Consider the following 23449-nt stretch of genomic DNA (forward strand, 5'->3'; position numbering starts at 1 on the left):
ATTTATTTATTTATTTACAGCATTTATATTCCGCCCTTCTCACCCCGAAGGGGACTCAGGGCAGATCACATTACACATATAGGCAAACATTCAATGCCTTTTTAACATAGAACAAAGACAAGACAAACATAGGCTCCGAGCGGCTTCGAACTCATGACCTCCTGGTCAGAGTGATTCATTGCAGTTAATTGCAGCTGGCTTGCTCTCCCGCCTGCGCCACAGCCCAGGCCCTTTACTTCCTTGATTTAGCTATGCTGATAATCGTGCCATTACCGATCAGGCAGGGAGCTTTGAAATGGTTGAACAGAAGCTCTCTGAAGCTCTAGGTGATCTTACTGCCTATTATAGGGAAAACCAGCTGATTCCAAATCCATCTAAAATGCAGACATGTGCTTTTCACTTTAAGAACAGACAAGCATCTTGAGCTCTGAGGATTACCTGGGAAGGAATCCCCCTGGAGCTAGTTTATTGTTTTTCTTTGAAATACGGTAACTATTTAAAAACATTTAACCTACTGACGCCTCAATTAATGTAATTTTATTGGTATCTATTTTTATTTCTGAAATTTACCACTCTCGGCTTATACTTGAGTCAATGTCTTCCCAGGTTTTTTTGTGGTAAAATTAGGTGCTTATATTCGTGTCGGCTTATACTTGAGTATATCGGTAATCAATGTGTTACAAACACACATACACTCACAGAAAGCAAAACTCTTATATTCAAGGTTTGTGAATTTCTTTGCTTTCCTATATAAGGAAGATTTTGGCTTAGAGACATGTATTTTGAAGCATTTAGTATATTCTGAATCTCTATAATCCTTGTCTGTATATTGTATGTTCTATGACTATAGCATTTATAGGAAATACTGTCTTATAGTTTATATTATTATATTATATATCTGGTTATAGTGGCCTCTTGCCTTAGGAGAAGAGAGAAACCAGGACATTTTAAAAAGGTTTTTTTTAAATCGTGTCAGAAGCAACTTGGGAACATACTGCAAGTTGCTTCTGGTATAGGAGAATTGACTGTCTACAGAGACGTTGCCCAGGAGATGCCCAGGTGTGTTATCCTCCTGCTGTGTTCCATTCAGTGCCGTTTGTCTTTATTTGCTTTGAATTACTGAGTTTCAATATTAACATCATCAATACAAAGTAAAGTAGAGTTTTGCTTATCCAACCTTTGCTCATCCAACCTACTGACGCCTCAATTAATGTAATTTTATTGGTATCTATTTTTATTTCTGAAATTTACCACTCTCGGCTTATACTTGAGTCAATGTTTTCCCAGTTGTTTGTGGTAAAATTAGATGACTTGGCTTATATTCGGGTTGGCTTATACTCGAGTATATACGGTATGGTACATCTCAACCACCCCAATTTCTTTTTTTACGGATTAATTTTGTCTCTTCCTTCTTTCCACCCATTTGACTTATACTTGAGTATATACAGTACTCCAGATTCATTAACCCCAGAAAACGTCCTCATTCCATGCCACAGAGTATTAACATAAATTAGTATCCTAAATGAGAGCCAGTGTGGATGAGGAGGAAACTATTGCCTACCTAGGACATGGAGGGAGAGAGTATTGGGGGAAATTCTGTATTTTTGGGACACCTGGATTTAGGAAGAAAGTGGGTTTCAATCCACTGCAACAACAGTGTATACTTGTCATAAGCCGTGGCTACATGATCCATCCATCATCAAATAAATCTGCTTTTATCAAATGGCTTTGCCTTAATTTCATCAGTCTGTAATCTGGTTTGGTGGAGTGGTTGTGATCAAAGCAGCTCCGATCAATTCATAACAAAGGGGACGGAGCAGGATCCTCTGATGAAAGGCTATGACATCCACAGCTCTTTAATTAAGAATAAAAGTTTGATGGGGAAGCACTGAGAGCTATGTGCAGTTCTACATGCAGTAGGCTGAGGCTTAATTCAGACAAGATGGGAAAAAACAGCCTATGAAATAATTCACCATGATTTACAGGAGTTGTAGGGACTGGGATGTATAGTTCATCTGCAATCAATGAGCACTCTAAACTCTGCCAATGATGGAACTGGAACTAACTTGTCACATAGAAGCTCCCATGACCAAGAAAAAATACTGGAGGTCTTTGGGGAAAATTCACCTTGATTTGGGGGAGTTGTAGTTCACCTCCATCCAGAGAGCACTGTGAACCCCAACACCGATGGATCTGGACCAAATTTGGCACACAGACCTATATCCCAAAATTGGATTACTGGAGTGTTTGGGTTAGGGTTAGGAAACTGACCTTCCTTTCTGGGAGTTGTAGTTCACCCACAACCAGAGAAACTGTGACCTCCACCGATGATGGACCTGAACCAAACTTGGCACGCAGAATCATAATAACTAACTTGACCTACTGGAGGGGTTTGAGGGGTCCGAAAACATAGTGGGAGTTGTAGTTTACCCTACAGCAAGAGAGCACTTAACCTTACCAATGATGCATACAAAGCAAATTTGCCCAACATAACAAGCTTTAAGTACTGATGAAGTTTTTTGGGATTAACCTGGCATTATGTGAGTTGTAGTTCATCCACAACCTGATGGAGTTTTTCGGGTTATGCCGTTAGGACTGGCACCACATGTATCTGCACATGAAAGCAATCCCATCCACAGTATCTGGGCTTCATTTATTTATTTACTACATTTATATCCCGCCCTTCTCGCCCCAAAGGGGACTCAGAGTGGCTTACAAATAATATTTATCTACAGTGTATTATATTATATTAGCACAGCACTACACTAGCACAATATACCAGCATATTGCAGCACACCACTATACTGTACTATTACCGGTAATATTACGTGAAATAAATAATATATAATTAATATTATTATATTGTATTATTATTAGTATTAAATTGCATTGCATTATAATATTATCATCATGTAATATTAATAATAATATTATGATGTGATACAATGTAATAATGCAGTAGAGTCTCACTAATGTAATATTAATAATAATATTATGATGTGATACAATGTAATAATACAGTAGAGTCTCACTAATCCAAGCCTCACTTATCCAAGCCTCTGGATAATCCAAGCCATTTTAGTAGTCAATGTTTTCAATATATCGTGATATTTTGGTGCTAAATTCGTAAATACAGTAATTACAACAGAACATTACTGCGTATTGAACTACATTTTGTCAAATTTGTTGTATAACATGAAGTTTTGGTGCTTAATTTGTAAAATCATAACCTAATTTGATGTTTAATAGGCTTTTCCTTAATCCCTCCTTATTATCCAAGATATTCGCTTATCCAAGCTTCTGCCGGCCCATTTAGCTTGGATAAGTGAGACTCTACTGTATTCAAAAAATTTTAATCTACTGATTAATTTAATTTTATTGGTATCGATTTTTATTTCTGAAATTTACCACTCTCGGCTTATACTTGAGTCAATGTTTTCCCAGTTGTTTGTGGTAAAATTAGGTGCCTCGGCTTACATTTGGGTTGGCTTATATTCGAGTATCTACTGTATATATTATCGTAACACAACCACACAATACAGAGCAGGGAGCTTATATAAACATATATCTCAAATTGAAGGAAATCTAAATCCTTGCTTAAACTACAAAAGGCTGGTCTAAATGAGTCCCTCAATGTATATTTGGTATAAAAAAACTCCACTGTGGCAAAATGAGGCACATTATGATAAAACACATATTGTGCAATTTAAAATCGTTTTCTTTTCTTTCTTCCTCTCTAATAAGAGTTGGGGGACCGATCCATCTCTGGGCGGGGGAGGCTTAACCTTCCATTGCACCCCTGACTGGTTTTTGTTTCAAAATTCCCTCTCTGCGTAGGAGCTCCAAAGGCAGAAACGGGGTTTTCTTTGCCTTAACCGGCACAGGGGGGCCAATTTTGCAACAAAAAACCAGCTGCAGAGGAACAAGGTTTAAGCCTCTTTCGCCCATGCCAGTCTTGACACAAGCTTACTTGAAGCTTTTTAAAAAGGATTTTAAACCACACAGGACTGCACGGAGCTTAGATCTTACTCTGGGAGTGACTTTCGTGGCTTCTGAATGTTTTCTTTGAAACACAGGAGCCCCATGGACCCTCCTTTGACCCCAAAGAGTCCACCCCAGGAATCCACATATTGCATTGCCAATGCTTTCAAGCTCTCCTTCTTCATTTGGAGTGAAGAACCCTTATAATAAACCCAGATTAAAAGTCCTTTTGTAGACAATTATCACTCAGAACAGAAAGGTCACACTTTGATGTCATGGCTGGGATATTTGGCTAGGGTCACAAAAAATGGGGTTTAGTTCTGAAACTCAATGGATGATATGATAATATAATAATACCATATATTCTCGAGTATAAGCCAACCCAAATATAAGCCGAGGCACCTAATTTTATCACAAAAAAACTGGGAAAACATTGACTCCAGTATAAGCCGAGGGTGGTAAATTTCAGAAATAAAAATACATTCCAATTACCATATATACTCGAGTATAAGCCGACCGGAATATAAGCCAAGGCACCTAATTTTATCACAAAAAAACAGGGAAAACATTGACTCCAGTATAAGCCGAGGGTGGTAAATTTCAAAAATAAAAATAGATACCAATAAAATTACATTAATTGAGGCATCAGTAGGTTAAATGTTTTTGTAATTGGGATACATTTGCAAATTCCAGTCAATTACCAGTGGTTTGAACAGAGAAAATGGCTTTTCAGCCCATTATATATATTAATAGGCTGGCTTTCATGATAGTTGTGCGTATGACAAACAAACAAACAAAAGCCTTCAAGAAAAGGCTCTGCTTCCAACAGCACCAAACTTTCCTGAAAGCAGAACGTATTAGTTTCACACTTCAGAGCCAATTAACAGCCAAGCAGACCCGTGTTTTCGCTTAACGGTGCCAGCATGTTTATGCTAAGTGCCTAATGTTACAATCCCGTTTTTTCCGTATCCCATTTCGCCCCCTCCCCAGCTCCTCAAATCAATGAATACGGTACTCCATCATTTCATCTGAAGAAGTGGATTGCAAGCCACAAAAGTTGATACTAAAACAGGAGGGTTGAATGAAAAGTAATGCCTCCACCTTTGTAACTCCTCAACAGATGGCAGTCCTGGTCTGTGGCAGGTAATGGCTTGTTCAGGAGACTCTCATCTACAGTTAGCTCCATTTGGCGGGAAGCCTTAGCATTGAACGGTTGTGTTGTTAAAGTGTGAAGTATGGAACCCTGTGCAGACGGAGAAGCCTTAGCATTGAAAGGTTGTGTTGTTAAAGTGTGAAGTATGCTTGGCTATCGGAAGATCTGTGCACAGTTGGTCCTGTGAGACGCTGGTTGTGGAAACCGAGTGTCGACTTCTTCCCGTGACGGCTTCAGAAAACTTGTTCATCGTTGGCAGAAATGTATCCAATTATCTGGTCATTATGTGGAAAAGTGAATAGTGGTAAAGAGCACATTCTTAGGATTATTTCTGCATTTGATTTATTAAAATATTCCCATCCAAACAGAAGTAACGAAGGTGGAGGCATTGCTTTTAATTCAACCCTCGTAGATTTGGTCTTAAAGGTTCTACAGAACGGCTTTTTTTCCTTTACTTCCCATACTGAAACAAACCAGCATGGCTAACCCTTAACAGATTGCTTGTGTGTATATTGTGTGGGTATACCTTTCCTCCTCTGCAATGCATCCATTCCTGGAGCCAGAATTGACATCTGGACGCGCACGGCTTTGTTTGGCATGCACACATCACACCCTCGCCCACAATTACTTCCCACGCTGTCTTTGTTTTCCGACCGGGGTCTGCAGCCCCCTTTCATTCAGAGGGGAGCAAAGAAATTGGGCAACTGGTTTTCCTCGCACACCTCATTCTCTCTCCCCCTCTCCTGCCACCCCTTCCAGCTTCACTTTCCCCTTTGTTTTTGTTCCAGGAAGTCACGACATCAAGAGCAAGTCAAAGTCAAAGCCACAGCGCAAGGCACAGAATCTTATCTCGCCGGCACAGATACTGCCTGTTGTGTTCCCCTACCAATACCACTTGCTACGCAGGAGAGCTGGAAGGCACAGGACCAGTGAGCAAAGTGTGAGCATACACACATACACACACACACACACACACACAGAAGGCAGACTCATTGGTAATAGTGTGCGCACACAACCAATACAGCATTCCTAATTGGCGCATGGTGTAAAGTGGCAACTCATTGCCAAAGGAGGTATTCTCCAGGGAGCATCCCAAAACAATATTGGAACTACAGTAGAGTCTCACTTATCCAAGCTAAACGGGCCGGCAGAAGCTTGGATAACCGAATATCTTGGATAATATGTAGGGATTAAGGAAAAGCCTATTAAACATCAAATTAGGTTATGATTTTACAAATTAAGCACCAAAACATCAGGTTATATAACAAATTTGAGAGAAAAAGTAGTTCAATACGCAGTCATGTTATGTTGTAATTACTGTATTTACGAATTTAGCACCAAAATATCATGATATATTGAAAACATTGACTACAAAAATGGCTTGGATAATCCAGAAGCTTGGATAAGCGAGGTTTGGATAAGTGAGACTCTACTGTATTTTGGCAGTCTTTAATTTCCTATGGCAACTGGTGGCTCCTGCGTCTGAGGAAGTGTAGAATCTGCTCTGGTTTTCAGTCTGAATGTTAATGCAGCTACGTATATCCAAGGTGCTTCACAAAATAGTATCTGCATTTTGAACGAATCATTGAAGTTGGACTAGAGCTCTATTTCACTAGTATGGAAGCTGCCAGATGTCACTGATAAGTTTCTAAAGCAAAAACAAGAGGAGTTCATGTAAAACTTCTCTATTGCGAAGTCATTTCCTCATAATAGCCCTTACGTGTAGCTTAGTCATGACTTCGTACCTTCTGTCCTCCTTTCTTCCTTTTTTACTTCCTTGAGTTAAATTATGTTGACGATCGTGCCATCGCCGCTCAGGCAGGGAGCTTTGAAATGGTTGAACAGAAGTTCTCTGAAGCTCTAGGTGATCTTACTGCCTATTACAGAGAAAGCCAGCTGATTCCTAATCCATCACTATGCTGACGATTGTGTCATCACTGCTCAAGCAGGAAGATTTGAAAGGGTTGAACAGAAGCTCTCTGAAGCTTTAGGTGCTCTTACTGCCTATTACAGGGAAAACTAGCTGATTCCTAATCCATCACTGCTCAGAGAGCTTTGAAATGGTTGGACAGAAACTCTCTGAAGCTCTAGGTGATCTTACTGCCTATTACAGGGAAAACTAGCTGATTCCTAATCCATCACTATACTGACAATCGTGCCATCACTGCTCAGGGAGCTTTGAAATGGTTGAACAGAAGCTCTCTGAAGCTTTAGGTGCTCTTATTGCCTATTACAGGGAAAACCAGCTGATTCCTAATCCATGCACACATGTGCTTTTCACCTTAAGAATAGACAAGCATCTCGAGCACCAAGGATCACCTTGGAAGGAATCCCAATGTATTAAGGGAAGCAAGAAGGAAAAAGTTACAAAAATGGTACAGAACTCCTTCACAACTTTCACGTTTTTTACCAGGGATGAAGGATAAGTGTTGGCACGGTCGTGAACAAAGAGGGGTGTTTATATCATATGATATGGGAGTGCGATCAAGTGCAAGAATATTGGAGAATGGTTGAAGGAGAAATCAATAGAATGCTAAATCTACAAATAGTAATACAGTAGTCTCATTTATCCAACATAAACGGGCCGGCAGAACATTGGATAAGTGAATATGTTGGATAATAAGGAGGGATTAAGGAAAAGCCTATTAAATATCAAATTAGGTCATGATTTTACAAATTAAGCACCAAAACATCATGTTACACAACAAGTTTGACAGAAAAGTAGTTCAATACGCAGTAATGCTATGTAGTAATTACTGTATTCACGAATTTAGCACCAAAATATCACGATGTATTGAAAACATTGACTACAAAAATGTGTTGGATAATCCAGAACGTTGGATAAGTGAGTGATTTTCCATGGCCAAGTAGAGATCCGAACCTTGCTCTCCAAATCCTAATGTGGTGACTCTTTATTCTCCCAGCAAACCTACTGGGTTTGTTAGCCGGGGAAGGTGTGACTCTCCCACGGTTCCCTAAATATTATTTGGGAACCAGCCCACAGATATGCCAAATCCCTGCCTGAACTCTAGCAACTACATACTGTCTCTTGGTACGGAAATATATGTGGTTTCTTTCGTTCTTGACAAGTGTTCTCACCCATGTGTTTATTCAGACTCTGATTGCAGCTATTATCAACAAAAAAGCAAATATTGATACAATGTTCTGATATGACAAAGCAGCACAGCAATGTTTGAAAAATGGGAATAAACAACTAGTAAAATGTTGTAAGCTTTCATGGCCGGGATCACTGGGTTGCTGTGAATTTTCCGGGCTGCGTGGCCATGTTTCAGAAGCATTCTCTCCTGACGAAAATGCCTACATCTATGGCATCATCAGAGGTCATGAGGTCTGTTGTGGGGTTTATAACAGGGCACTTGATGAACCAACCTGGACACACCATATTATTTGAGAACACAGAAATGATGGACCACTCTAACAACCAGAAGCATTCTCTCCTGACGTTTCACCCACGTCTATGGCAGGCATCCTCGGAGGTTGTGAGGTCTGTTGGAAACTAGGCAAGTGGGGTTTATAGCATCACATTTGATGAAACAACCTGGACACAGCATATTATTTGAGAACACATAAATGGTGGACCACTGTAACAACCAGAAGCATTCTCTCCTGACGTTTCGCCTACATCTATGGCATCATCAGAGGTTGTGAGGTCTGTTGTGGGGTTTATAGCAGGGCACTTGATGAACTAACCTGGACACATCATATTATTTGAGAACACAGAAATGATGGACCACTCACAACCAGAAGCATTCTCTCCTGATGTTTCGCCCACATCTATGACAGGCATCCTCAGAGGTCATGAGGTCTGTTGGAAACTAGGCAAGTGGGGTTTATAGCATCACACTTGATGAAACAACCTGGACACAGCATATTATTTGAGAACACAGAAATGATGGACTACTCGAACAACCACCATGTCAGACTACACAGAGAAGCCACTGAAACCTACAAGCAGGTGGACAATTTCAACGGAAAGGAGGAAACCATGAAAATGAACAAAATCTGGCTACAGAAAGCACGCTGAAAAAGGATCCGGCTATCCTTAATACATTGGCAGCTGAGGGGGGTTTGATATTTAGCTTGTCAGCCGCTTTAAAAATAGAAAGATAGACACTTAGCACATGCCCATTATTATCCTCTGCTGTTATTACTGCACATATTTTGGAGCTGAGCCATGGTACCAAGACCTGGATGAGATCCAGCTGGAAAGGGAGGAAAAGCAATAGAGCTTGCACCAAACTTATTTTTGCTGTCATATTCATACTAGAAAAAGGGAGCTCATTTGCTCCAATATTAACTATGCAGTGTAACCATCCCCGGCTTTTATCTAAAGTTACAGGAACTGACCTATAGTTTTCCAAAATAGGCTCTAATTTAATGTTTAATAGGCTTTTCTTTAATCTCTCCTTATTATGCAACATATCTGCTTATCCAACGTTCTGCCGGACCATTTACATTGGATAACCGAGACTACTGTACTACTTTGGTTCATACAAAGTGCTTATATTGTCTATATAAAGGCTATATGATATATGCAGAGGCAAAGCTATATAGGCAATAGTCTACTATTTTCTGGCTTATGGTCCCTACACCAGCTTGGTTGTAGCTGGGGCTAACAGCGGGTGCTCATTCCTCCAAGGTCATGTGGCCACTGGCATGACTGCATGGAGCGCCGTTACCTTCCCGCCGGAGCGGTACCTATTGATCTACTCACATTGGCATGTTTTCGAACTGCTAGGTTGGCAGAAGCTGGGGCTAACAGCGGGAGCTCATTCCTCCAATGTCATGTGGCCACTGGCATGACTGCATGGAGTGCCGCTACCTTCCCGCCGGAGCAGTACCTATTGATCTACTCACATTTGCATGTTTTCGAATTTCTAGGTTGGCAGAAGCTGGGGCTAACAGCAGGTGCTCATTCCTCTCCCTGGATTTGAACCTGCGACCTTTTGGTCCACAAGTTCAGCCGCTCAGCGCTTTAACACGCTGTGCCACCGCCCGCCACTCTGAAAATCCCTAGAGGAGACATATTTTGTCAGATGCAGGTAGATGAAACTGTGGGCACAAGGGTCGTACTGTAGTTGCTTTTTGTTATATGTTTGACTCAGTTTTTATTCCATGTAAATGTTACTCAATAAAAATGATTTTTTTTTAGAAGCAATAAGGAACCAAAGCTCTGTAGCAAGGATGAAAGGGGCATTGATTTCAGATGAGAGGTAACTGCGAAGGCGGAGGGGCACCATCAAAGTTAACCCAGCGTGTGCTGAGAATGCAGATTCGCAGAGAGGGAAATCTGTGACATCAGCAGCTCGGCCTGGCCTCTCCTTTAAAAATTGCTCTGCCTGTTTGAACAAGAGAGCCGGCCGATTTCTTGGCGAGAGGAGTCAAGATGCCACCAAAAAGACAAGGAAGAAAGGAATGTGTGGAAGATAAGAGCAGGTGATGGAGTGCACGGCGCCGGCGCCGGCGGGGGTTTAATCTCAGGTCTCCTTCTCCAGGCGACGCAGAGGGTAATTTTTCTTGGAGATGAATGCTGTGCTCTGGCAGCCACCGTCTCCACGTGGCACAGAATCAACAGGAGGAACAGCAGAAAAGGCCATGATAAGCCCGACCTCTGGATCAAGGGGTTGGACAGACAACTGAATTAACCACTGGGTTCATTGCAGTGGTTGGAATGCCTATTTAAAACTGCTATGTGCCTGTAATGCAGCTAAATGTATAGAAAGTTGACCTGAAAGGAATAATAATAATCTATCTATATAAAAGAGTGATGGCATCAGGGCAACCCGCAAAACAACAAAACTACAGGCCCCCCAACCTCGAAATTTGACAACACAACCCATCATTAATGGCTCTAGGTTGATACAACAAAAAGAAAAGAAAAATAAAGTCCTAATTACACGGAGAGAAATAATAGTTTTTATCCAATTGCTGCCAGTTTGAAGGCTAAGCTCTACCCACTTGGTCTCCTAGCAACCTACTCAGCCCAGGGGACAGGCACAGTTAGGCCTCACTTAGGCCTCTTCCACAGATTATCAGATTTTAACTGGATTATATGGCAGTGTAGACTCAAGGCCCTTCCACACAGCTATATAACCCATTTATAATCTTATATTATTTATTTATTATTTATTTATTTACAGTATTTATATTCCACCCTTCTCACCCCGAAGGGGACTCAGGGCGGATTACAATGAACACATATATGGTAAACATTCAATGCCAACAGACAAACAACATATATAGACAGACTCAGAGGCATTTTTAACATTTTTTTCCAGCTTCACGATTCCGGCCACAGGGGGAGCTGTTGCTTCACTGTCCACTAGTGGCTGTACTTCCTCATTCCTTTCCTCGTGTTTTGCTGGCAGTTTTTTATGATGTTGTAAATTAGTTAAATTAGCCTCCCGCATAAAGCGTACCTAAATTTCCCTAATTGACAGATGCAACTGTCTTTCGGGGCTGCATAGGTCAACAGCAAGGGTTATTATCTGCTTTGCACTGGATTATCTTGACTCCACACTGCCATATAATCCACTTCAGTGTGCATACTAAACATAAAGACAACCACACAACAGACATTCAATACCACCACTACCTCAACAATTTCTCACCAACACCACCAGACAACACCACAGCAACGCGTGGCCGGGCACAGCTAGTGATTCTATATAAAAATGTCATGTACATTTGTAGGACTGAGTAAACAACAAAACCACTGAACCAAATCACACCAAATTTGGCCACAAAAGACAGCCAACCAATCTATGTCTTTCAAACAAACAAAAAAACCCTGGAAAATAAAGTCCAAATTAGAGAAAGAGGAAGAGCTATTTTCAACCCTGGTTGCTGATCAGAAGGGTAGGCCCCGCCCCCTTTAGGCCCTGCCCACTTCATCTCCTAGCAACCCCCTCGGTCACAATGGCACCAGGGTACAGCCAGAGTTCAGGCTTTTTAGGCTGCAAGGCTATTCATTACTATTCCACTCGGCCAACAAAGCATTCCCATAAGCCACAGCAATGCGTGGCCGGGCACAGTTAATAATAATAATAATAATAATAATAATAATAATAATAATAATAATAGATCTGTCAACTGCAAAAGGCCACCCTACTGGGATCTGCGCGCATCATCCAAAAATACATCACACAGTCCTAGACACTTGGGAAGTGTTCGACTTGTGATTTTGTGAAACGAAATACAGCATATCTATCTTGTTTGCTGTGTCATACAATATAATAATAATAATAATAATAATAATAATAATAATAATAATAATAATAAAAAACAAGAAAAACTCAGCCGCTATCAGGACCTCAAAATTGAACTGCAAAGATTGAACTGCGGGCCCGGGCTGTGGCGCAGGCAGGAGAGCAAGCCAGCTGCAACCAGCTGCAATGAATCACTCTGACCAGGAGGTCATGAGTTCGAGGCCCGCTCGGAGCCTATGTTTGTCTTGTCTTTGTTCTATGTTAAAGGCATTGAATGTTTGCCTATATGTGTAATGTGGTCTGCCCTGAGTCCCCTTCGGAGTGAGAAGGGCAGAATATAAATGCTGTAAATAAATAAATAATAAATAAAGACTTTGGTAGAAACCAGTACAGGTGGTCCTGGTGGTGATGGGCACATTGGGTGCCGTGTCAAAAGATCTCAGCCAGCATTTGGAAACAATAGACATTGACAAAATTACAATCTGCCAACTGCAAAAGGCCACCCGACTGAAATCTGCGCGCATCATCCGAAAATACATCACAGAGTCCTAAACGCTTGGGAAGTGTTCGACTTGTGATTTTGTGATACAAAATCCAGCATATCTATCTTGTTTGCTGTGTCATACAATGTCGTTGTGTCAATAATAATAATAATAATAATAATAATAATAATAATAATAATAGGAAGTGTCCGAGGTGTGATCCAATACAACAGCCAGCAGAGTGTCTGTTGTGGACTCATCTTGTTGGGATGCCTTAGCATTGAACGGTTGTGTTGTTAAAGTGCGCAGTATGGAACCCTGCGCAGACGGGGAAGCCTTAGCATTGAACAGTTGTGTTGTTAAAGTGTGAAGTAGGGAACCCAGCATATCTATCTTGTTTGCTGTGTCATACAATGTCGTTGTGTCATTAATAATAATAATAATAATAATAATAATAATAATAATAATAAAAACTTTACTTCTAGACTGCCCTCTATTCCCAGAGGGACTCAGGGTGGTTAACATACATATAAACGGCAAACTTTCAATGCCACGACTACTTCACTAATATCAAAAGTATAAAATGACAATAACATACACGTTTTCATAAAAATCCCACATTAAAAAAATATATATATTTAAACAGTCAGTAAAAATATTATTGCACAGAGCGAGTGTATACCTGGACCGATTTAAGTGACCAAGTTGCTGAAAATGTTCAGTCACTTGGACCATAGCTGCTATGGAGTGGGACTGAGAGTAGGGCCTCCTCCGCTGACCGAAGTGCCCGAGATGGTCGATACAGGGAGATGCGATTTGACAAATAGCCTGGACCTGAGCTGTTTAGGGCTTTATAGGTAACAACCAGCTCTTTGTATTTAGCTCAGAAACAGACCGGCAGCCAGTGGAGCTGCTGCAGCATGGGAGTGGTTCTCTCCCTGTTAGTACCTGGCTGCCGATCGCTGAACTAGCTGTAGTTTCCAAACTATCTTCAAAGGAATCGTTTTAAAAATAAAATGATGTGGGTGGGGGAAAGGAATCGAATGAAGGCGGGGAGAGAGAGAGAGAGAGAAGCTTCAGGAGGCTTTTCCTTTGAATGATCTTGAACCTTGCAACCATCCTGACGGTAACTCTTCTTTCCTCCTGGCACGGCTGGCTGAGCGTATGTCAGGCGTAATTGCCAGCTGCACTCGTTGGGGGGTAATTTAGCTCAAGCAGCAACTGCATCTTTACACCGTGGGGTTGTATTGTGATGCAGGCTTTTGTTTCTGATTTCTCCAGCAGTTTGCTGCCAGGAAAAGAGGTGGGCAGCAGCAGAGATGGAAGAGAGAAGTGTCTGCTTTGGTTCATAGTGGATTCCTCTTCTCTGAAAGCCCGAATGCTGCTTTGGAAATCTTCAAACATGTGTGCATACTGTTAATGTGGGATTTGTGTTTATAGTGTTTAAATGCAATTTGTGCCATGCTTGTATTGCAACTGATTGCATCATCCAGAATGTACCATAGTGTGGAAAGAGTTAATTGCCAAGAAGCTATGATGAACTTGATGTGTGGCTGGAACTAGGGAGTATCCAGACACAAGTGTTTGTGCATAACGATTGCATCAGTTCAGTTCAATTCAGTTGAGTTCTGTCTGCCTAGAGTTCGAGTCAAGTTCTGTTGGAGAACAGAACAGTCCTGTGTTCATCTGTCGTCTGCAAGTCTGTTTGTGTTGAATACTGCTGCATACAGTAAAACTTTGTAAATAGTTTTACCAATGTCTCTGAGTGTCTCTTTGTTCTGCGTTCCACTGCTTCCATCCAACTACTGCTGCGCTGCAAATACTCTGACACATACATATATACGAGATTCCACCTGAACATGAGGGAGAAATTCCTAACTGGGAGAGCTGTTCAGCAGTGGAACTCTCTGCCCCGGAGTGTGGTGGAGGCTTCTTCATTGGAGGTTTGAAACAGAGGCTTTATGGCCATCTGTTGAGGGGGATTTGAATGCGATTTTCCTGCTTCTTGGCAGAATGGGGTTGGACTTGATGGCCCATGAGGTCCCTTCCAATTCTAGGATTATAGGAATCTACTAGCTGTGCCCGGCCACGCGTTGCTGTGGCAAAGTGGTGGTGGTATTGGTTAAAATTGTTGTGTAATTTTTATTTGACGTTATTTCTATTTTTTAATTAATTTTATTGTAAGTTATCTTTTTATTTATTATATTTTATTATTTTCTTGTATTATTTTTAGTTATTTTTTGTTATTATGGTATTTTATTGTATTAATTTTTTAGTGTTTTTTATTATTTTTTATTGGGTTGCTAGGAGACCAAGTTGGAGGAGCTTAGCCTTCTAGCTGGCAGCAATTGGATAAAAGCAATTATTCCTCTCTCTCTCTAATTAGGACTTTATTTTTCTTTTCTTTTTGTTGTATCAACCTAGAGCTGTGGATGATGGGTTGTGTCGTCAAATTTCGAGGTTGGGGGGCCTGTAGTTTTGTTGTTTTGTGGGTCGCCGTGATGCCATCACTCTTTTATATATATAGATGATAAGTGATATCTATATATATATAAATGTGATGTATGTTGTAGGACTGAGTTAACAACAAAACCACTGGGCCAAATCACACCAAATTTGGCCAAAATTATTACCCTAGAACGCAAGTACCCAGACTTCCAAGCAGCAAACCTATTCCATTGTATTCCAGCACACCAAACTAGGATTCCCATAAGAAAAAAACAGCCAGGCTTTGAGGCTCCAAGGCTATTTACTGCTATTCCATCTAGCCAACAAAGGATTCCCATAAGCCACAGCAACGCGTGGCCAGGCACAGTTAGTATGAATCTAAAAGCTTATGACTAGCAATTGTTGACATTTCATGGTAATTCTTAGCGCTGTTGGAGAACAGTAGGCAATTGTCAGAAATGTCTGCCATAGCAGAGAAAATTTGAAAACTATGGTATCACTGATATAAAGCACCAAATTTTGACATCATTTTCATCATTTACCAAAGTATCCAACATCTCACAGCCTGAGTGAGAATGTTGTTGTTAACCTTATTTACAAACCACCTTTCCTCCGAAACCAGTCAACAAAATAGTTGAAAACAATCCAGTCATTTCTAACATTTACTAGTACATCATAATCATCATCATCATTATTATTATTACCGTATATACTCGAGTATAATCTGAGTTTTTCGGCCCTTTTTTAGGACTGAAAAAGCCCTCCTCGCCTTACACTCGGGTGAAGGTCCTGATTATATTCGGGTCAGCTTATACTTGAGTATATATGGTACATTGATTATTTTTCCTCTATTATTATTGATATTATTACATTTATTTTTCTACTCTATTATTATCATTTCATTTATTATTTTACTCTATTATAATTGTTACTACTACATTTATTTTATCTTATTTTTATTATTATTGACACATTTATTATTTCACTGATATTATTACAGTAGAGTCTCACTTATCCAAGCTAAACGGGCCGGCAGAAGCTTGGATAAGTGAATATCTTGGATAATAAGGAGGGATGAAGGAAAAGCCTATTAAACATCAAATTAGGTTATGATTTTACAAATTAAGCACCAAAACATTGTTATACAACAAATTTGACAGAAAAAGTAGTTCAGTACGCAGTAATGTTATGTTGTAATTACTGTATTTACGAATTTAGAACCAAAATATCATGATATATTGAAAACATTGACTACAAAAATGGCTTGGATTATCCAGAAGCTTGGATAAGCGAGGCTTGGATAAGTGAGACTCTTCTGTATTACATTTATTATTTTACTCTATTTATCATTACATTTATTATTTTACTCTATTATTATTGTTACTATTATATTTATTTTACTCTATTTTATTATTATTGATACATTTATTATTTCACTGATATTATTGTTATTATTACATTTATTATTTTATTCTATTATTACATTTATTATTTTATTCTATTATTACATTTATTATTTCACTCTATTATTATTGTTACTATTACATTTATTTTACTCTATTTTTATTATTATTGATACATTTATTATTTCACTCTGATATTATTACATTTATTATTATATTTATTATTTGACTGTATTTATTATTATTCTTACATTTATTATTTTACTCTATTATTATTAAAAGGCTAGGTAAGCACATGTACATTGAAGAAGATGAGAATGATGACTTGATCAGAGTTGGACAGTCTTATCTTAAATTACAGTTTTATGTAAATATTCAAAAACGTTTAGCCTACTGATGCCTCAATTAATTTAATTTTATTGGTATCGATTTTTATTTCTGAAATTTACCACTCTCTGCTTATACTTGAGTCAATGTTTTCCCAGTTGTTTGTGGTAAAATTAGATGACTTGGCTTATATTCGGGTCGGCTTATACTCGAGTATATACGGTATGGTACATCTCAACCACCCCAATTTCTTTTTTTACGGATTAATTTTGTCTCTTCCTTCTTTCCACCCATTTATCAGTAGATGTCAGCATTTAACAGGGCAGGCTGGGAACTGTCCTGCATTGTTTAAAACATTAATTGCTGTTCAGACATTTTCCAGCATGTGTTTGTTGTTGACTTTTCCAAAGTCATGGCAGATATACTAACAAATGTACTTATTCCAACAAATCAATGCCAGCAGCTGCGGAGAGGACAAGGCAGGAATAATTAAAGAGATGAGCAGTAGGCGGCAGTCCTTACTTGTGAGGAGGCCTGTTCCTGCGCTTATTGTTTTAATGCTGCTTTTAATTTGCTTGCTGGTAAGAGTTTTAATGGTTTTGGAGGGTAATTATTGTTTTATGTTTGCTAACTGACAACATAAGCGTGCTGAAAATCCTTTTGATGAAGAGCAGAATAAATGCATCAAATAAATAAACTGAAATTACTCCTCTGCAGAGGTTTGAAATACTGCACTGGGTACCATAGCTTGGAAAAGCTACCGTATATACTCGAGTATAAGCCAACCCACCGTTAGCCCCAGCTTCTACCAACCTAGCAGTTCGAAAACATGCAAATATGCAATATATACCGTATATACTCGAGTATAAGCCTACTTTTTCAGCCCTTTTTTTAAGACTGAAAAAGCCCATCGGCTTATACTCGGGTAAGGGTCCTGGTTGGCTTATATTTGGGTCAGCTTATACTCGAGAATATATGGTACATTTATTATTTTTCTGTATTATTATTGGTATACATTTATTAATCTTCTCTATTATTGTGGCTACTATTACATTTATTTTACTCTATTATTATTATTATTATTATTATTATTATTATTATTACATTTATTATTTCACTCTGATATTATTATTATTATTATTATTATTATTATTATTTTATTTTATTATGACACAGCAAACAAGATAGATATGCTGGATTTCGTATCACAAAATCACAAGTCGAACACTTCCCAAGTGTCTAAGGCTGTGTGATATTATTATTATTATTATTATTATTATTATTATTATTATTATTATTATTATTTTATTGTATGACACAGCAAACAAGAAAGATATGCTGGATTTTGTATCACAAAATCACAAGTCGAACACTTCCCAAGTGTCTAGGGCTGTGTGATTTATTATTATTATTATTATTATTATTATTATTATTATTATTATTATTTTATTGTATGACACAGCAAACAAGAAAGATATGCTGGATTTCGTATCACAAAATCACAAGTCAAACACTTCCCAAGTGTCTAGGACTGTGTGATGTATTTTCAGATGATGCGTGCAGATCCCAGTAGGGTGGCTTTTTGCAGTTGGCAGATCGTAATTTTGTCAATGTCTATTGTTTCCAAATGCCGGCTGAGATCTTTTGGCATGGCACCCAATGTGCCCATCACCACAGGGACCACCTGCACTGGTTTCTGCCAGAGTCTTTTAAGTTCAATCTTGAGGTCCTGATAGCGGCTGAGTTTTTCCTGTTGTTTTTTGTCAATGCGACTGTCACCTGGGATGGCGACATCAATGATCCAAACCTTTTTCTTTTCCACAACTGTGATGTCTGGTGTGTTGTGTTCCAGAACCTTGTCAGTCTGGATTCGGAAGTCCCACAGTTATTATTGCATTTATTATTTTACTCTATTATTACACTATTCCAAGAATAGCCTGCTGTTAGCCCCAGTTTCTGCCAACCTAGCAGTTCAAAACCATGCAAATATGAGTAGATCAATAGGTACCGCTACGGCAGGAAGGTAACAACGCATCCATGCCAGTGACCACATGACTTTGGAGGTGTCTAGGGACAACGCCGGCTCTTCGGCTTAGAAATGGACATGAGCACCAACCCCCAGAGTTGGACATTACTGGACTTAACATCAAGAGAAAACCTTTACCTTTACCTAAAGCTATTTTAAAAACCCTTCTCTGAGATCTTGGGAAAGAAAGCATGGCCTTCTAGACTAGACAGTACAGGGCTGGAAGGACCAATGGTCTGACCCAATACAAACGCGGCTTCCTTTGTTTCAGTTGTGTCATACTTGTGTTGTGACAATGTTGTCACAACAAGATGGTTTTCTGCCTGCCTCCCAAGCCTTCCGTCTGCTTTCCCCTCCTTCTCTGATTAGAGGGTTTCGTTGGCAATGAGGAGGTGTCTGCATGCATAGGTTACTCAGTCTCTGTTTGTGTAGGAAACAATGAGTAATGGTATTAGTAAAGGCAGATTGCTTGCTGCAAGCATCGATCTCCATTCTTGGCTGCAGCTGCAAACTGCATTTTTCTCTCCATAGTATTTCTCAGCCATGTATTTCAAGCAGAAAGAATTCCCAGCACCCAGTTTATATCTGGACTTGAACTCTGCTTATTGGGCTGCAAAATAAGTTAATGCAATTTTCTTTTTCATTCATAGTACGGAAGGTAAAGGTTTCTCCTCTTTTGTTGAAAGTATGCAATCCGAAGGTAAAGAAGAAAACAGAGGAGAAGTACCGTATATACTCAAGTATAAGCCAACCTGAATATAAGCTGAGGCACCAAATTTTATCACAAAACTGGGAAAACCTATTGACTCGAGTATAAGTTGAGGGTGGGAAATGCAGCAGCTACTGGAAAATTTCAAAAATAAAAATAAATATAGATACAGTAGAGTCTCACTTATCCAAGCTAAACGGGCCAGCAGAAGCTTGGATAAGTGAATATCTTGGATAATAAAGAGGGATTAAGGAAAAGCGTATTAAACATCAAATTATTTTATTTATTTATTATTTATTTACAGCATTTATATTCTGCCCTTCTCACCCCAAAGGGGACTCAGGGCGGATCACATTACACATATAGGCAAACATTCAATGCCTTTTAACATAGAACAAAGACAAGACAAACATAGGCTCCGAGCGGGCCTCGGACTCATGACCTCCTGGTCAGAGTGATTCATTGCAGTGATTCATTGCAGCTGCTCTCCAGCCTGCGCCACAGCCCGAGCTGTGTTATGATTTTACAAATTAAGCACCAAAACATCATGTTTTACAACAAATTTGACAAAAAAGCAGTTCAATACACAGTAATGTTAGCTTGTAATTACTGTATTTACGAATTTAGCACCAAAATATCACGATATATTGAAAACATTGACTACAAAAATGCCTTGGATAATCCAGAAACTTGGACAAGCGAGGCTTGGATAAGTGTGACTCTACTGTACTAATAAAATTACATTATTTGAGGCATCAATAAGTTAAATGTGTTTGAATGTTTACATAAAATTGTAATTTATGATAATAATAATAATAAGAAGAAGAAGAAGAAGAAGAAGAAGAAGAAGACTTTAATAAGATAAGACTGTCTGATTACCTATATACTTGAGTATAAGCCGACCCAAACATAAGCCAGCCGGGATCCTCACTCGAGTATAAGCCGAGGGGAGCTTTCTCAGCCTTAAAAAAGGGCTGAAAAACTAGGCTTATACTCGAGTATATACAGTAGATTTAAAACAAGAACACATTGACTGAAAATGGACTATAGGACTATCAAAGTAAGAAGTCAACAAATTTTTATTTTTTTAATTTTTAATTATTTTTATTTTCTTTTATTTTTTATTTTTCTTCCTTTTCTTTTTCTTCCTTTTCTGTTTTCCTACTTTCTATATAATCAAAATGTTCCCACTCTTCCGATGTTAATTTACTTTATTTCATATGATAAAAACCTTAATAAAAATATTTTTTTTAAAAAGATTTCCCCAGTCATGTCCGACTCTTGGGGTTGGTGCTCATCTCCATTTCCAAGATGAGCGGGCCGGTGTTGTCCGTAGACACTTCCAAGGTCATGTGGCCAGCATGACTGCATGGAGCGTTGTTGCCTTCCCGCCGGAGCGGTACCTATTGATCTACTCACATTTGCATGTTTTCGAACTGCTAGTTTGGCAGAAGCTGGGGCTAACAGCAGGAGCTCACCCTGCCCCCGGATTCGAACCTGCGATCTTTCGGTCCGCAAATTCAGCAGCTCAGCACTTTAACATGCTGTGCCACTGGGGGCCTGTACAAAAAAGCATACATTTGCAAAAATAACATTGTCTTTGTGGGTGAAACTGGTTGCCTGAAAAGGTGTGTTAAGGCATAATTATGTACGTAGATGTACATTAGGAGAAATGTGCATGCTAAAATTCACAGTTCCGGTTTGAATAGTGTTTTTAAAAAAAGAAAATAAAAGAAAACAGCAACTGATGTGCAAATGGGACAAAATGATTGCGAAAAGGAGACAACACCAATTGGATACATTTTGTCTGTCACTCGCTGGAACCATGACGTTGAAATGCATATATTCTTGAAACTGACACTAAAATGTGATATACAGTATTAGGAAAATTGTTTTTGAGAAATAGTCACAGGAGGAATGTGCGCACAAATATATATGGATTTCTGAGCAAGGTTATACAAAAAAACTTTTCAAATGGAAATGGTGAATGAAGAACATCTCAAGATTTGGTAGCTCCCATGTCAGAGGAGCACTGACTGCGCTCTGGGTTTTAGTCTGATATTTAAAGGAATTATCAAAAATATTGCAAGTATCTGGTGGAATACTTTGAACGGCTCCTTTAAAGTTGAGAGTAATACCTGGAGCAGATTGAATGTCCCACTAACATGGAGGATATCACTGTATTTTAAGAAAACATAGATTTGGAAGATGTCACATACGGTAGTTCAAGGATGGAAAATGCCAAAAGATATCAACTCGGTTGACTCAAGAAGTTTCAACAACAAATGCTTCCTCCCTTCCCAGCATTGCCACAGCTTTCCTATGAATATACACCACCCCACGAAGTACATATCATCTGCTAAATGATAATAACAGAACTCTGGATCACTCTCTGACTTGAATATCAAGCAAAAGTGGGTGCTAGAAATAATATCATACGAAAGCTGACTGGCACAACCCGGAGATCACAACCGGACACAGTGAAGACTTCTTGCGCTATGCCATTCTGCTGCTGAATACGAATGCCCAGTGTTAAAATAGTGAACGTGGCTCTTAATGAGACATGCTGCATCATCACATGATGTCTATGCCCAACACCACTGGAAAAATTATACTGTTTAGCTGGTATTGCACCACCTGACATCCCTAGGGAAATAGCAGCCAATAACGAAAGGACCAAGGCATTGACATCTCTGGCCAATCCTCTATTCGGATACCAACCAGCATGCCAACGCCTTAAATCAAGAAACAGCTAAGATCTTCAGAGACACTCGCAGGAACACCTCAGCAAGTGAGAGTCCAAAAGTGGCAGGTTAAAACCTGGAACCTCAATCCATGGCTGATACAGAATGAGAGACTCCCTCCATGGCACACAAAAGACTGAGCGACTTGGAAGGCTCTGAACAGACCGTGCTCTGGCACCACGAGGTGAAGAGTCAATATTAAGAAATGGGTTTACAAAGTGGAGTTTATGACATGCGAGTGTGGAGAAGAGCAAACCTCAGACCACTGACTACAATGCAGCCTGAACCCTGCCACATGCACAGCGGAGGACCTTCTCACAGTGACGCCAGAGGCACTCCCAAGTGGCCAGCTTCTGGTCCAAGGACACGTAATATAATGCCAAGTTTTTAATGTTGTATTTTTAAATACATGATAACTGTACCCTCAATTTACTTCTGACATGATAAATAAATAATATCATACTGAGATAGATATTTCAAGTGTGGGCATACAGGGCCGGCCCTAGGTAATTTTCAAGTGTAAGCGAACAGAATTTTGGCGTCCCACCACCCCAAACCAATCACTGAAAAATAAAAGCATTGGATAAGCAAAAATGTTGGATAATAAGGAGGGATGTGCGCATGTGGGAGCACCTCAATTGCGCCCCCTAGAGGATGGTGCCACAGGCAACTGCCTAATTTGCCTCACGGTTGAACCGCCCCTGTGGGCATGCTATTTACATGAACAATTTAAAGCACAAAATTGAGCGCAAATATGCACACGCAAAACCTAAGTCTGGATATGATGATTAAATAGCCTGTAGCAGTTAAAAACTTTCTTTTGGTGCTGAAAAGATAGCCAAGGGAGACTCCTTCTCTAGGGAGAAAATGCAGTGGAGAGGGAGACTCCAAAGAGGGAAGGGAAATGAACTCCTTCTCACCATGCCTCCTCTTTTTACAAGTTGATG

At 39.5% G+C, this 23449-nt stretch overlaps 1 protein-coding gene and 1 long non-coding RNA gene across 6 annotated transcripts in view; one reads left to right on the forward strand and one right to left on the reverse strand.

The window, feature by feature from the left end:
- Positions 1–23449, reverse strand: part of LOC134294713 (neurexin-2-like) — a 114937-nt gene that overhangs the window by 36519 nt on the left and 54969 nt on the right. The gene's annotated exons all lie outside the window — the stretch shown is intronic.
- Positions 1728–14597, forward strand: LOC134294718 (uncharacterized). The gene is made up of 3 exons (XR_010001437.1): positions 1728–6074; positions 10037–10197; positions 14127–14597. It is a non-coding gene; the product is annotated as an uncharacterized LOC134294718 (long non-coding RNA).

This window comes from Anolis carolinensis, unplaced genomic scaffold (genome assembly GCF_035594765.1).
Source record: "Anolis carolinensis isolate JA03-04 unplaced genomic scaffold, rAnoCar3.1.pri scaffold_19, whole genome shotgun sequence".
NCBI lineage: Eukaryota > Metazoa > Chordata > Lepidosauria > Squamata > Dactyloidae > Anolis > Anolis carolinensis.